Source organism: Mandrillus leucophaeus, unplaced genomic scaffold (assembly GCF_000951045.1).
Source record: "Mandrillus leucophaeus isolate KB7577 unplaced genomic scaffold, Mleu.le_1.0 Scaffold537, whole genome shotgun sequence".
Lineage (NCBI taxonomy): Eukaryota > Metazoa > Chordata > Mammalia > Primates > Cercopithecidae > Mandrillus > Mandrillus leucophaeus.
This window is the reverse complement of record NW_012105775.1, coordinates 631,939-647,952: the sequence shown is the minus strand read 5'-3', so window position 1 is coordinate 647,952 and position 16,014 is coordinate 631,939.

Genomic DNA, 16,014 nt, shown 5'->3' with positions numbered 1-16,014 from the left:
TTGCAAACCCCTCTACCAAGCTGGAATGATCGACCTGAACTAACTTGATAAAATTTAAAAGGAATCAATGGAAAGTCCTAAACTCAGGTTTAGAAAGTCAGCTGCGCTGATACATGACATAGAAAACCAATCATAGCCATCTTTTTGAAAAAGACTTGACATGTTTAGTTGACTCTGCAGTTTAGAGAAAAACTTCTAAGAAAGCTAATGCAACCGAAGACACATTCATAGACATACAGGGTCATGTAGCCATAGAATGTTATTACTGAAGGTGACATTAGAGGTCATTGCATGATGGAGCAGAAGTCCTTCAAGGTTAAATATCAGACTAGATAGAAAGGATATAACATGGGTTCTATCTTGTGCACCAACTCAAATCAATGAGAAGTTGCTGCCTGGAGAACCGCTTTTGAGAAGGATTCTGAATTCTTATTTGGGCTCAGCAGAAAGGAGGGCTGTGAGAATTGTGTGATTCTGTCGTGGTCTAGAGAGGGAGTCCCAGGGCTACAGATGTAGGAATAGAGAGCTCCATGGGCCTGCCTGCTCAGCCCCATGGAGCTCTGTATTCCAGTGCATCCTGTGGCAAGCACCTGCAACCTCTGCCTAGGCACGTTCTCTTGATCTGCACATGGGGGAGGCTGGGTGTGCTGCGAAGTAAATCCCTCTGATAGATGAGAGTGGGAAGATAAATATCCCTGACATCCTCGCCCCTCAGAGGGGAAAATTCTCAGGTGTGCTCTGCAGCCTCTCCTAGAGTCCACCAGCAAGTTAAGTCTCAGTTGCCCATGGCAGTCACCATTGGATGCCTTTCTTGTCTGTCTCACCTCCCCAGTCCTCCACAGATGCTTCCAGGAATCACCTCCCAAATAAAGCACTTTCACCCAAATCTTTGTGTCAGGATCAGCTTCTGGGGACACTCACCCAACACAGCTTCTTGTTTGTCATTCTTGATAAAACAAAGAAAACAACAATCAACCCAACAGAAGCTGGGCAACATGATCAAGTATAGTGTGAAGCACTAGATCACTGAGAACCTGAGGAGAGAGATCAGGATTATGAAGGGCCTGGTGTCCCTCAGCCCATAAGGAAGAACTCACAGAAAAGGGTGATGATTCTGGGAAGCAGAGAGGGCAGAGGGCAGAAGGCAGTGCTTCTGCTACACAGAGGCAGTTGAGCATTGAGGTGATCAACACTGAGTTTGGTTTGGCAACCCTGGGTATACAGCTCAGAGTTGCCACCTACTAGAAGTGTAATCTTAGATATGTTTTTTACCTTTTTTAAACTTTTCTAAACCTTTGTGTCCTTATTTGTAATACAGACATTGTAATCATGTCTACCTCTTAGTGTGACTTGGTGAATTAAATGTGATAATGCCTGACTCATAGTAAGCACAAAATAAACACTAGCTATGTAAGAAAAGCAAGACTTCTTTTTAAGCTCTTGAAGGCATTGTTAGAGCCAGTGTTTCAATATTAAAGGCAATCAGATTCACATTTAAATTAATCAGATCATTATTTTTAAATCACACTGATAATGTGTGTTGTCTGGCAATGAAACTGGCTTCCTTGTGAATGGCCAGGAGGAGGCAAGAGTTGGCTGTGGGTGGGTTTGGGATAGATGCCCCTGCTCCCTTGCCCTACTGCTTTCTCCAGCCTCTTCCCCCAGCTTTCTTCCTTACCTCCCCCATTTCCCATCCAAGGCCCTAGACTGTTTACAATCTCCAGGGACTCCTTTGTTTGTTTCCTTATAAGCATATTCCCGGCAAATGCGGATCTCAAGAGGCTAATTTGGTGCCATCTGGAAAGAGCACTTTCGTCTTCCCCAGCACTTCACTTCCAAGATGCATTTGTACCAAGCCCCAAGGCAAGTGGCTGGGCAGCACAGCTTCAGAGGAACATATGGTGGAGGGAAACCACCCACGGGGATTCTGGAGAGGAGCTGAAAGCGGACTTCCTTTCTCCACTGATTGGGATTGTGAACAAAAGGTTCACGAAGACTCCTGCAGCAGGATTGAATAAAACCAGTGTCAGGTGGTCATCCTAGAGCAGGACCCAGTCCATCAGGACTGGGAAGCTCACACTGGCTAGATTGTAAAGTAGACAAGAAACTACCTTCCTTCCTAATCCTCATCCATGCCCCTCCTCCATGAAGTCTACCTTCACTGTCTCTCCACACTCCACATTGCTATAGGGCCATTTTATTATTACCCTCTTTAGAGAGAGGACACACACAACAAACTGTTACTTTATGAGAATATCTAAAATATAAAAAACAATTAGCACTAGATCATACACCAAATACTCCCACCAACATCAAAATTAATAAGGGATTGTTGGCATACTATGATGTCAATTCCTCTACACATTTAAGTTATTATTTAAAAATCACTATATTTGAAAGTAATTTGCAGCTTAGAATTTATTACTTCACAAGAATTCCTGAGTAGGCCCCAGGGCCAATGATATTAGATAAAACACAGTCAAACATAAGGGTATTACTTCCATTCTTCCATTGCTAAAGTAATTTTTTTTCCATTTAACAAGCATTGATTGATTGTCTCCATGCTAGACGTTGTTTTATATGCTGGGGATTCAACCTCAAAAAAGACAAAGTCGGCCGAGCACGGTGGCTCATGCCTGTAATCCCAGCACTTTGGGAGGCCGAGGCGAGTGGATCATGAGGTCAAGAGATCAAGACCATCCTGGCCAATATGGTGAAACCCCGTCTCTATTAAAAAATACAAAAATTAGCTGGGCGTGGTGATGCACGCTACTTGGGAGGCTGAGGCAGGAGAATCGCTTGAACCCAGGAGGCAGAGGTTACAGTGAGCCGAGATTGTGCCACTGCACTCCAGCCTGGGCGACAGAGCGAAACTCCATCTCAAAAAAAAAGACAAAGTCTTTGCCCTATGGGGAAATTATTTCAAACATTAAAAACTAATAAATAAAATTCACTGTGGAATGCAATTCCCTAATGATATATGTGCAATGATCTGGGTGGAAACTATCACAGTCAGAGTACCAACTGGGCCTGCAGAACTCCAAACGCACCAGCCCCAAGTGGCTGCCTTGTCCATTATGTACATTGTTAACTCATAACTAAGGAGAAGCAACAATGTAGGGAGAATGTGTGAATCCGTATAGATAAAAGAGTAGAGACCACGTAGAGAAAAGAGTAGAGACCACAGAGGTAGCGCACCAAGTCATAATACCCTGGAACTCAAGGATGTGTCTTAATTATTTTTATGTTTCCTGCCCCTGGCATATCCTAGGAGCTCAACAAGTATTTATTAAACTGAAAAACCTAACATATAGCGCTGGCATTACAGCCAATTTTGTTTTATCCTTGGCTTTTACTGTTGAATATTGTTTAATTCGCTGGTTTGCTCAAATTCCCTTGATGGTGCTTGTGCACGAACAATGCTTCCCTGCAGTGAGGCATCCTCTTTTCCCTAGCTTTGTTCTTCCTCATTTTCTCCTTTTAAAACTTATTTTTAATTGCAAGATAAGCCGGGGCTATTGCAGAAAAATCAGCAAAACTCAGCACAAAGAAGAAGAAGAAAAAAACTCTCTTGTTTTTCCTGCCACCTGGCAATAATCAGTATACACATTTTGGTAAGTCCACTTCTATATCTTTTGTGATGTATAATTGGAGGAAAAAATATATATATACATCCCCTTACCAAGTGCCATTGTCAATTTACAGGGATGAATGGGGGACTATATCCCACTGGGAGTTAATCTGGCCCTGGGCCATTTCTGTTTGGCCAGATCTACCTACTGCCCAAAGTTGACCACTGAAAGTCGATGGCTGTGTTGTTGAAAAAGGCACGATGTTAAAGGCTGTTTCCTGTGGATCAGGAGAGCCTGGGCTGAGCCTGAAAGCAGGAGGCTGAACAAGGCAGAACTGCTATTCTCCCTCATGAGCATTATCTCCATTACAGGCAAGATAACTTCTGGAAATTATGTTGCATTGAAGAAATTTTTTTTTAATTACTGTGGATTTAAACTGTGAACTCTGTGATGCAAGCTGGCATGTTTTATCTAGTAGATGTCCACTGCAGGGTCACAGAAAGAATCAAGTTGCATATGTACCCCTCAGCGCAGGTGAGAGAGCTCATGGGGTTGGAGCGGGGAGGTGGTCAGTGCTGAACTTGAAGTGACAAAGCCCAACTGCTTTGGTGAAGATCCCACCATGCCTATTTACCTCCAATGATGGTATCTTCACTGCATTGTTCAGAATTGGAGACTAGAGTGGATTACTGAGCTAGGCAGTAGAAGAAAGTAGGGTCCTAATCCTGTGAGGTGGCAGGATTTTTCCAAAAGAAAAATATAATTTTTATTACTTAAGATAGAAGAAAGTGGGTCTCTCTCCAAGGAAAAAAAAAAAAAAAAGAGGGCAGATTTCAATACAGGAGGCAAGACTGTGAAAGCACCCCCATACAAATTTTAACTTCTTGTTTTTCTTCTCTCTTGGACTCCAAGAATAGTCATATTTAGCACCCAGGATAACTTATAGCTACAATCATTCCCTTTCATTTTTTTTTAACCCTACAGTCACTCAGGTACAGAGTCACAGGACTTAACAAAGGGGCAGTAGATGAAAATGTGTCCTCCCACATCACCCCTTTGCCGAGGCCAGGGCAGGGTGGCAATGTGTGCAGAGTTGGTCTTCACTCCCAGAGTTCCAGTGATCTCAGATCTTTCTATCCAAGAATACAGTATAATTTTCCATCTGTTTAATTTGGTCCTCATGTCTTCTAGGAGTGTTTCCAAGTTTTCCTTATATAGTTATTAGACATTTCTTGTTAAAATCGTATCTAAGTATTTTATACATCTTTTTGTTATTGTAGATGAGGTCTTTGTTTTCATTATATCTTTTAATTGGTTATTATTTCTGTGTATAAAGACTATTAGATTTCTATATGTTAAATTGTTGGCTAATACTTCAAATACAATATGAAATAGTAGTGACTTTATTGCTCCTGACCTTAGCAGGAATGTCTCCAGTGTCTCCCCATCAAATAAGATGCTAGTCTGGGGGCTATCATGGACAGATATTGAGATACTTTTAAATTTTTTTTATTTAAGACATATCTGACTTCTACTTTTTTCAGGGTTTTGAATCATAAATGGTGTCAATTTCATCAAATATTTTTTCAGCATCTACAGCTACATCATATAGTTTTTTTTCCTCTCAGATCTAATAATATATTGAATTACATTAACGAATTTACTGATATTTAACCAGCCTTGCATTTCTGGAGTAAGTTCCACTTGGTCATAATATATTATTCTGTATTATTGGAACTAGTCCATGGTCATAATTCTTCTGGAAGCAAACAGTAAGAAGTGTTTTGCTATATGACTTTATCCATCACACTAAAATAAATGAAAAGAAAAAGGAATTAAATGATATGCAGTATATTTTTCTTCTTTTATGTGCTTGTCCTTTATAATTTTCTAAGGCTTAGCTCTATGGCTCTTGGATAATTTCAGCTAGCCCCTTGAACAACCTTATATATAAATGACTGGGTTTTGTAGATTTGAGCACATTTAATTAATCTGAACAATCTTTAACTATATTCTTCCCTGACTCAGTATGTGTGGTTTGCAAAATGTTGCTTTTGACATTAATTAGGTGGCTGACATCCAAGGGGGCTTTGAAAACTCCTGTATTTTCAGTCCCAAAAGTCTCTTTCCTTTTCAGTTAAGAGAAGTCTTTCTTTTTAATCTTGTTCTGTGTCTAATGCACGAAGTGATATATTTCTATTTTTTCATCTTTTGGAAAATACCTTTACTTTTCAATTTCGCTGTTATTTATCGTACTTGTTCCTTAGCTAGTTTGTTTCCTTCCTTTCCTACTATTTTTTGATACGATACTGCAACCAATTATTTTCTGTTTCCAAATATTTACTTACCACCTTTCTTTCTTTTTTCTTTTTTCTTTTTCTTTTTTTTTTTTTTTGGAGACAGAGTCTCATTCTGTCACTCAGGCTGGAATGCAGTGGTGTGATCTCGGCTCATTCCAATCTCAGCCTCCCAGGCTCAATTGATTCTTGTGCCTTTAGCCTCCTAAGTAGCTGAGACTGCAGCTGTGTGCCACCACACCTGGCTAATTTTTTTTTGTGGGTTTTTTTTTGTTTTTGTTTTTGTTTTTGTTTTTTAGCAGAGACAGGATTTCACCATGTTGGCCTGGCTGGTCTCAACCTGACCTCAAGTGAACCACCCGCCTCGGCCTCCCAAAGTGCTGGGATTAAAGGCATGAGCCACCGTGCCTGGCCACTTCTCACTTTTCTATACTGCCCACTGCTATAGGACTTGTGTACCTCCAATGAGAACTGTTCATCCTACTCCACTGATGTTGGTCTTGAGACGTACTTTGACCAAGGGAATGTGAGCAGAGATGCTATATGTCTTGTCTAAGCAGAAACGTTGAGCTGTTGCAAGTTTCATAATTCGTACAGCCCCAAAGTGACTCTAACAGCTTGGGAAGACTTTTGTTTTTCTCTAACGATACCACTGTAATGCAAAACATTTTTGGAGCTCCTCTTTTGGAGTTCACTTCAGAACCACTTTTGAAAACCTTTAATAGCTTCATAGCTATTTTTGAAGGCATATGCATTCATTGAAAACAACCTAAAGTAAACTACAGCCAAGTACATTTTAACGGGTACGAGTATGAGCTTGGATTGGGGAAGGTCTGTATTCAAAGTGTGGCTGTACTATTTAATTTCTGTGGCAATTTATCACCTAAAAATGGGAGCAATAACAGTGATGGATATGTTTTACAACCAGCTTTCGTTTCTAGTCTCTTCTAATATTTTTCCCACATCACAGGAAAGAACATTTCCCAGGTTACCTTGTCTCCAGGCTTCTCTGAAATGGAATGAGATGCTCTGATTTGAAATTTGGACAGGGAGACTGAACCCATATTAGCTTGCTGGTGGTGGATGGTAGTGCAGAGATGTGTGGAGTCCAGACATTATGAGGCTGCACCGTGACCTCAAGGGACTCTCCTTAAACCCACTCTCATTTGTGCTGTAGGTTGATTATGACCATTGGTGAAGGCTTCTTGTAACTTCCTAATATGAGCAGTAGCAGCAATTTCCTGATTCCCCAGGCCACATGGTAAACCTGAAAGTTAGTGGTGGCCTTTCTTAAGGTTTTATTCTCTAGCCCTTCTCAATTGGAAATTCCTTATATTAAATCACGATCTGTTTAGAATGCTTAGCAAGGTTTCCATTTTGCTGACTGATTACTTTTGCCATAGGATTGCTGTCATAAGACTGTCCCAGAATTAAATAAAGTAATACATTTAAAATGCTTAAGACAGTGTCTGAAAATATTCCATAGCTATTATTACTATTAGGAAGTTGATCAAAATGAACAATACACCCTCAAGTCAAAAAAAGAGGTGACCATCTAGATGGGAGATTGGTACTCACAAATGGTATGAAAATTGAATCTGAAGACAATTTCAGAAGAGGAATTAGGCTCCCTAAAATAAGGCTGCCATCACCTGAAAACTCTAAAAAGAAAGACAGTTATTTAAGCAGACGTTTTGATATATTGGTTCTTAAATAATATACTAATTTTTATTCATTTTTTGGAGTCTTTTGCTCAGGTTTCCCATGTACATGAGGGAATGTGAGGGTTGTGAACCAGAGGAAGAGAAGCACCTCCTACCTCCTCCTCCTTCTCTGTCTCCTCCAAACCCCAGACCCAAGGAAGAACTGAATTGAACAACACTTTCTTGTATTTCCATGAGTTTTTCCTTAGGTCCAACAACACCACACAAGAATCCAACATCACTGGCATTTTAGGAAGGGACTTACCTTATTCACATTCCAGGTGGGTCTTCAGGCTTCCTAGACAACAAGGTTAGATATATGAGAAATCAGATTGCAGCAAAAGTACTGGGTATCTAGGTTGAAGATTGGAAGTGCTTAAAGGGAGAGAAAATAATGTAGAAAGAAGGAGGATCCTAAATATAAACGTTCAGGAAGTTGCAGCCTTGTCAAAGATGGACTCTGTTGCCAAGTACCAATTAAACAATTCACAAATTAACAGTGTGATGCTCATCAGCTCACATTGCTTCAAGGACTGCCTATGAGAATTCCATCATGTTAAACACAAGCTACTTCTGTTGATGTCTTCTTTCTGTGTCTATCTAAATAGTGAATAATACTCAATAGAAGGAGAAAAAGATTAGCTTGAGCGTTAGCTAAAAGTTGCTCTATTTTAATCACAAGACGCCAAGAAAAGGAAAGTAAGATGTTTCTATTTTCTGTTAACATTACTTGGTTTGATATCTGGACTGAGGGAATCCAACATAGCCTCCTTCTGCATAGTCATCCATAAGTTTAAGTCTTCTCACCTATAGAAGGGAGATAGTAGTAACTACCTTGCAGGGCTGTTGTTGGGATTAAGATAATTTGTGCAAATCATCTGAAAGGTTACTGACCCTTGATCAAAACTCCTCCCAAAGGTGGTTAATTCTTGCTGCCTCCCATGACTTCCTCTCCTGTCCTGTGTCCACACAGTCAGGCTTCAGTCCCACATGCGCTGGAGCTGCTGGCAAGAACCCATTGCAGCATCTCTTCCCATCTTCAGGTTCAGTGACGTCATGCTGTTAGCTTGAAACCAGCTCCTTGGGAATATTTATTTCATGGAAATTGGCAAATGCTATAAATCAGGATTTTGTTTTTGTGTTTTGGAGAGCCAGATTACCAGCACACTCACCCCTGCTTTGTCCCACTTTCCCACTGATTCTGCTCCTACCAAAGTCATTGATGATCTATGTCTGGCTAAGGTCAGTAGTCAGCACATTACCTCCTCTTATTCAAGCTCCCTGGTGGACTACTGCTCTTTCTTTGAACGTTTTCTTCTCTAGAACTCTACACACACTTTGTTTTCCTCTTACCTGTTCAGTTGTGCCTTTTCAAGGTCACTTGTTGGATTTACTTCCCCTACAGACTTATAAATGTTAGAGTGGCCATTGCTGTGTTCATTGGCTTTCTCTTTCTGTTAAATACTCTTCTATCCTTACTTGGTCTTACATAGTTATGTGACTGTAAATATAATCTATAAAACTCCCCAGATCTATTTTTTTTTTTTTTTTGAGACAGGTTCTTGCTCTGTCACCCAGCCTGGAGTACAGTGGCACAATCATAACTCACTGTGGTCTCCAACTTCTGGGCTCAAGTGATCCTCTCACTTCAGCCTCCCAAGTAGCTGGGATTACAGGCATGCATCACCGTGCCCAGGTATTTCTTTTCTTTTCTTTTTTGTTTTCTTTTTAGAGACAGAATCTCCCTATGTTGCTCAGTCTGGTCTCAAACTTCTGGCTGCAAGCAATTCTTTCATTTTGATCTCCAAAAGTGCTGGACCACGCCCAGCCTCAATTCAATTTAAACTCATACTGCCTACTCAGCATCTCTGCTTGCATGTCTAATCAAAGTCTCACATTCAACATGGCCAAACTACAGATACTCCCCCTCACTCCCACCTGCCCCCCGCAACCTCTGCACAAGTAGCTTCTCTTTGCTAGAACCTTCTCTGTCTCAGCCAATAGTATTGCCATTTGCCCACTTCCTCAGGCCAAACATCTAGGGCTCATACTTGATTGTCTTCCCACATACTCTTAACAAATGAGCGTAATTTATATGAGTAAAGACCAAGATTCAAGGCTAACAGCTCAGGTATGAACAAAGGTCAATGTGAAAACAGATGGAAAGTTAGGAATTGCAGTCATCCAGAGCAATTGAAAGGAGGTATTTGGCCTGGCATAGTGGCTCACGCCTGTAATCCCAGCACTTTGGAAGGCTGAGGCAGGCAGATAAGGAGGTCAGGAGATCGAGGCCATCCTGGCTAACACAGTGAAACCCCATCTCTACTAAAAATATAAAAAAAATAGCTAGGCATGGTGGCATGTGCCTGTAGTCCCAGCTACTCAGGAGGCTGAGGCAGGAGAATCACTTGAACCGGGGAGGCAGAGGTTGCAGTGAGCCAAGATGGCGCCACTGCACTCCAGCCTAGGCGACAGAGCGAGACTCTGTCTCAAAAAAAACAAAACAAAACACAGAAAGCAGGTATTCAAGATGAATCTGAAAGTATAGTTTGATGACAGATAATTGTTCTGTAATAAAACAATTATTCTTTAGGCAACAGAAAAATCACTGGAGGTTTTTGAGCCTGACCTGACCATTGGTTTAGAAAGATAAGTTTGACCATGAATTTAGATGATCAGAAAGAATATGAACTACGGAGTAGACAGAATGAGAGAAAAACTTCAACTGCTAAAAGCACTAGGATTTGACTGACTGAATATGAGAAGAGGAAGAAGAAACAAAAGGTAATTGAGAGGGTTCCAGTTAGTGTCTCCTGGAAAATGGAAATGCCAAGAACCAAGGTAAGGAACAGATGAATGGTAGGCAGATTGTGAGAAGAAAAAACAAAAATCAGGTTGGTTTTAGACACAATGTGTTTGAGATGTCTATGAGGCAGTGAGATGGAGCAGGGACCCTTCTTAGGGGCTGCTGGGCACGCCCCACCAAGCTTGGAAATAAAGGAAAATCTTGAGTTCCTTCATGGGAAATTCTAGGCACCTTATCCTTGAGAAGTAAGTGAGCAACCTGAGAAACAAGAAGGTAGTAGTAACTTTAAACAATCGCCAGAAAGTTAATCACGAAATATTTGGTTCCCTATAGAAACTAAAGACAGCATCTTAACATATGTCCCTGAGTTGTTTTTCAGAAACCCAGACTCCCACCACATGAAAGATGTGGCCTGCTGGCACAGAGACTTCAGATGAGGGAAACTGGGTTCTTCCTGAGGGGTCCGGACGAGGTCACACCCAGGAGCCAGACCTAATGCATCTTCCTACTGACCCAAATTTTTAAACAATTTTTCTTCCTTAACCAATTGCAATTCATAAAGTTGTTAAATCCACCTATAGCCTGTGAACCCCCCACTCTGAGGTATCCTTGCTTTTTAGGTCAAACCAATGTATACCCTCCATATATTGACTTACAACTTTGTCCACAATCTCTGCTTTCGTGTCCTTAAAAATCCTTATTCATGACTGGGCGCAGTGGCTCATGTCTGTAATCCCAGCACTTTGGAAGGCCGAGGCGGGTGGATCATGAGGTCAGGAGTTCGAGACCATCCTGCCCAATATGGTGAAACCCCATCTCTACTAAAAATACAAAAATTAGTCAGGCGTGGTGATGGGCACCTGTAATCCCAGCTATTTGGGAGGCTGAGGCAGGAGAATCACTTGAACCTGGGAGGTGGAGGTTGCAGTGAGCCGAGATCGTGCCACTGCACTCTAGCCTGGGCAACAAGAGCAAAACTGTGTCTCAAAACAAACAAACAAACAAAAAAACAAACAAACAAAAAACCCTTATTCATAAGTCATCTGGGAGTTGGGGTCTTAAGCATGAGCTGTCTGATAGTCCTCACCTGATGCTCCACAATAAATGCCTCATGTTGTCTCCCTGCAAATCCCAATGTCAGTGTTTGACTTTGCTGCCCCAGGTGGGCAAACTCAAGTTCAGTTCAGTAACAGTGGTGATGGAAATGTCCAGCAGAATCAAAGCTCAGAAAAGAAGGCATAACTGGAGAATGATTAGAGGGTACTGAACCATACACAACTTTGAATTTTGCATTCAATCCAGTACCTAACATGTGGTGAGTGTCCAATGCATATCGCCAATGAATATTATATCTTTGGGAATAATCACTATGGACATGTTGTAAAACTTGTTAGAACAGATTAAATTGCCCAGTGAGAGAAGAGATCTAGGACAGAGACTTGGAGTATCCATCTTTTAAGCACAAGAAAGAGTAATCATGCAGAAAGATGGATATAGGATAAGACTATTGGGAATGGAGTGTCATGGAACCCAAGAGAAAAAGGAGGTTCAATAAGCAAGAGGTTAGTTTCCACACTGCACATTTCTACTGAAATGTAGAATGGAATGAGGGCAGATAAAATGCTGTTGGATTTGGCAGCTCATGTGTGAAAAGAATGTTAATGAAGTGGTGGGAACAGAAACCGTACCATGGAGGCTATGGAGTGAGTATGTGATACAGGAGCCCAGCAGTGCAGTCATGCCTGAGTACTGGGTCCTTGTGAAATATCACAGATGTCTCCATAGTCAAGTTTCATAGTTTTCTGGTAGTGATATAGATAATAATGAATCTTTCAGCCCTTCTGTCCATGCGTATAACCCTCTTGTCATGGGCATGTGGCAAATGCCCATCATGACAGATCTGTCCAGCTTTCTGTCATGTTTCAAAACCAAACCATACATTTTTACCCCAATAACTTTGTGTGGCTGACGTGGGGGCATCACATGCCTGCCCCAGGCAATGTCTGGGGAAGAAAGTGTTCATTCTGACTGCCTTTGTGAATGTTTTTCCTAATTTGGAAAGTCTTTCAGTAATTCAAGAAAATCCTTTCCTTCCTCTACAGGAGAGAGGGATCTCATTATGATTGAGAAAAAATATCAAGGAAGAGTGAGTCATATTTTCTTGATAGCATAACAAAGTGAAAAATAGGGTGTAGGCAGGTTGAGAGCGATTATAGCAATCTTCTTAGTGGCTAAGAAGATTTCCCATGACCATCATAAATGAATAATGGTTCTACAAGGAAGAGATTTAACGAGAGGGAAAGGGGGAGTAGGGAGAGGGTGGGGCTGGGGAGAGCACCTAAATGATTTAACATTGGTCCCCACCCTCCCCCACTGAATCAGTTTTTAATTCCCCTTGTGGCTACTCGAATTAATCTCCCCCAGTGATACTTGCTTGAGATCAATCCTTCCCCTGCCAGGGCCATTTTTCACATGTGTCTCTTAGCTTGGGGGTTTCTGGACCACAGAGTCAGTAAATTTGACCCCAAGCCTGTCTGAGAGAAGGCTATCAATTCTTAGGGCAGACTTTTTTTTCCTCCCAAACCTAAAATTTGGGCTGAGATTTTACTAAGGTTGAAATCTTATGGAAGGAAGGGGTGCCCTGCCTGCCTTTGGAACTTTGTACAGGATACCCGGCATAGGGCCGACTCTGAGAACAAGGACCAGGCCTGAGACCCGGACACTGCCTTGCCCCAGAGCCTCCTGCCTGCTAGTGGGACAGAAACATAAGGAGTGCACTGGAACACAAAAGAAACAAGTTCACCATGACTTTGCAGACTAGCTGAGAATCTCCCTCGCAGTTTCCTCATTATCAGGAAGGACTCAGATCTTCCTAGGCACAAAATATTCAGATGCCTTTACTCTGGTGAAATCCCAAGGCAAGCATCTCCCTGGTAATTGCCAGCTCCTCAGTTCAGGAAGAGATGCCTTTCTATGCTTGTCCTTAAAAGTCAAAACCGTGCCTAGCGAGACAACCCTTTAATGCATGCCTTTTGCATTTCCAAACTTCCCTCATGGGAAACTAATAAATCAGAGATGGTTTTCTGTGCATTGTGTGGTACACGCCGTTACATAAAGAACTTGTTATTTTTTTCTTTTTTTCTCACGGGTTGCAACATGTCATTTGCCTCCCTCTGGCCTCATTGTTATTTTCTCGTTCCCTCCTCCCATATTTTGTAAGAGTGCATTAATTTATTATCATTTTCATTTTTTAAAACATCTTCCTCCTACCTCAACAAGCATTTTTGCCCAAAGCGAGTATTATTAACTTCCCTCCAGTTCTCCTTGTGTTCCTCTGTCAAGTGTTCTTACTCATTCTATTTGTGAAAAAAGGAACTCTCTGGGCCAGCACAAAGCATCTGCTGCTTCCATCCAGGCAAAGAAAGACGGTGGCATGGGGTTTTCATGTACTGAAGGCTCGGACAAATGCAGACCTAAGTGTGCATTCCTGGTGCTCCTGGCTTTGTAGTTGTTACAGATGTTGTTGTCCTGCTAGGAGCAGAAGCCCCTCACAGAATGCAGAAATCAATGCCTGCGTCTCAGCCTTGCTCTTAAGGGTTAGTAAATGAAGAGGGTGTTTTAGAAGCACTATGAACTCACCCTGAAGTTCTCAAGTAATCAGGAACTGCCACTCTCCCCTTCTCTTCTACAAAGGAAATGCAAATATATGAGTTAAGAAGAAGACATCTAAATAATAAAAGCCCCAAGTGGAAACTATTGGTAAAAATTAGGAAAAAGTCATTAAAGTTAGGTAGAGGCAAAAGAGAATGGCAAATCAAGGGGGTTCATATTGAAATGCACCTTTGGGGAATTCACGAGGGACTGGAATCTGCTTTGCCACATTGCTTAGGGGCAGAGGATGTGAAACAGGCAGGGGCCAGGCAGCGGAAGGAGGACTGTGGCTAAGGCCATCCCAAGCAAGCTCTGGCTGGTGTGCAATTCTCCAAATTGGGGAGGCTGTTCTAGACAAACCCTTGGATGTTTTTGAGTATTTACCCTCAGCTTTGCTGAGCTGAGCAGATTAAATAGAAATTAAATAGAAGCACTTTGCATCTCAAGCATTCACGTTCTCCCAAGTGTCTGAGACCATCCTGAAGATTGAGGAAGGCAGGTCTACAGAACCAGAAATTGAAAATACTTCTTTTTATATTAAGAAATCTACCTGAATTACCAGGTACCTCTTGAGAGCCACTGTACTCTAGGTTGAGTACAGTGTTCTCGCTTGACTGGGTTACGTCCTGCTTTAGATTGGTTCCGTTCACTCCATATAGCAGAAATTAAAAAAAAAAAAAAAATTTGAAGGATGTATGTATATGTTGCTTTTTTTAAAAAAATATTTTCACATGTATTGACTCTTTTGAGTTTTTCCACAACCGTGAAAGGCAGGCTTCATTTTGCAGGATCAACAAGGTAAATGATCAGCTTAAAATCATACAAGTGCTAAGTAGAAGACAACTTCAGTCCAGACCTCTAATCTTCAGATCCTGGATTCTTCCATGACTCTACACTTTTTATCTGTAGACAAAATAGGAGGAGCACAGACCAACAAGAGTGGTATCGAAGGAGATCAATAAGATATAGCTGCAGGATCGACATTGCTCATTGTAAATGTTAAGAATTATCCAACAGTGACTCACCTGATGTAGTTATTGTGGATATATTCATGATGAGCAGGAACACCACAAAATCAATTAAACCAGTCAATATCTGGTTGAGAATTCTCCCTGCAGAGGAATGGGCCCTTGCTGGGCTAGTCATTGTCTTCAATTCTGTTCCTAATGCTAATTTCATCTCAACTATACCACTCTTTCTCATCTTTTAGTAGTTTCACTCCTGGGACTCTCTTCACAGGACATAATTTAAAGGAAAGGAAAAGCTACGCACATGAAGTTATAGCAGCATTACCTGTAACAACAAAATATCAGAAGGATTTAATGTCCAATTATGTGGGAATAGCTAAGTTTGGTAGATCAATTTGACAGAATACTATGTGGCCATAAAACAATGATTATAACGATTATACAGCAAAATAGAAAATACCATAATATTAAACACAAAAGAAGAATAAAAATGTGCTGGCTATAGTTTGTTGAAAATACAGTTTTGTATGAACAAGGGCTGGAAAAATGAGAGTAGTGGGCTATGCATGAATCTTTAAAAATGATTATTTTACATTTTCTTATCACAAATAAAAATCAAATAAGAAATAATAAAAAAAAACCTGTTGCTCAACGTTAATTAAGCTGCTGTGTGTGTGTCTGTTTGTGTGTCGTTTAATGATTTATTGCATGGATTTAAAACCAAGAGTCCCTGGAGTTGACATTCAAAATTCTCATTGCTTGCTGGATAATTTTCACTAAGCCTTTTAACCTCTGTAGCTTGAATTCATTCCTCTATAGGAAGGGCAATTTTTAGAGTAGGAGTCCAATGTTTCTTGAGTGAATGAATAAATAGACAATGGGAAAAAGTCTCATCTCTGTAGTAAAGGTTCTGTTTCCAATGGATTCAAGAAGCTGTTTTGTCCTATTGTAAAGATGAGGGAGGTCAACTGGGCTGTTCTTCATGCTAGTGTTTGTGATTGTGTCTTCCACAGTGGA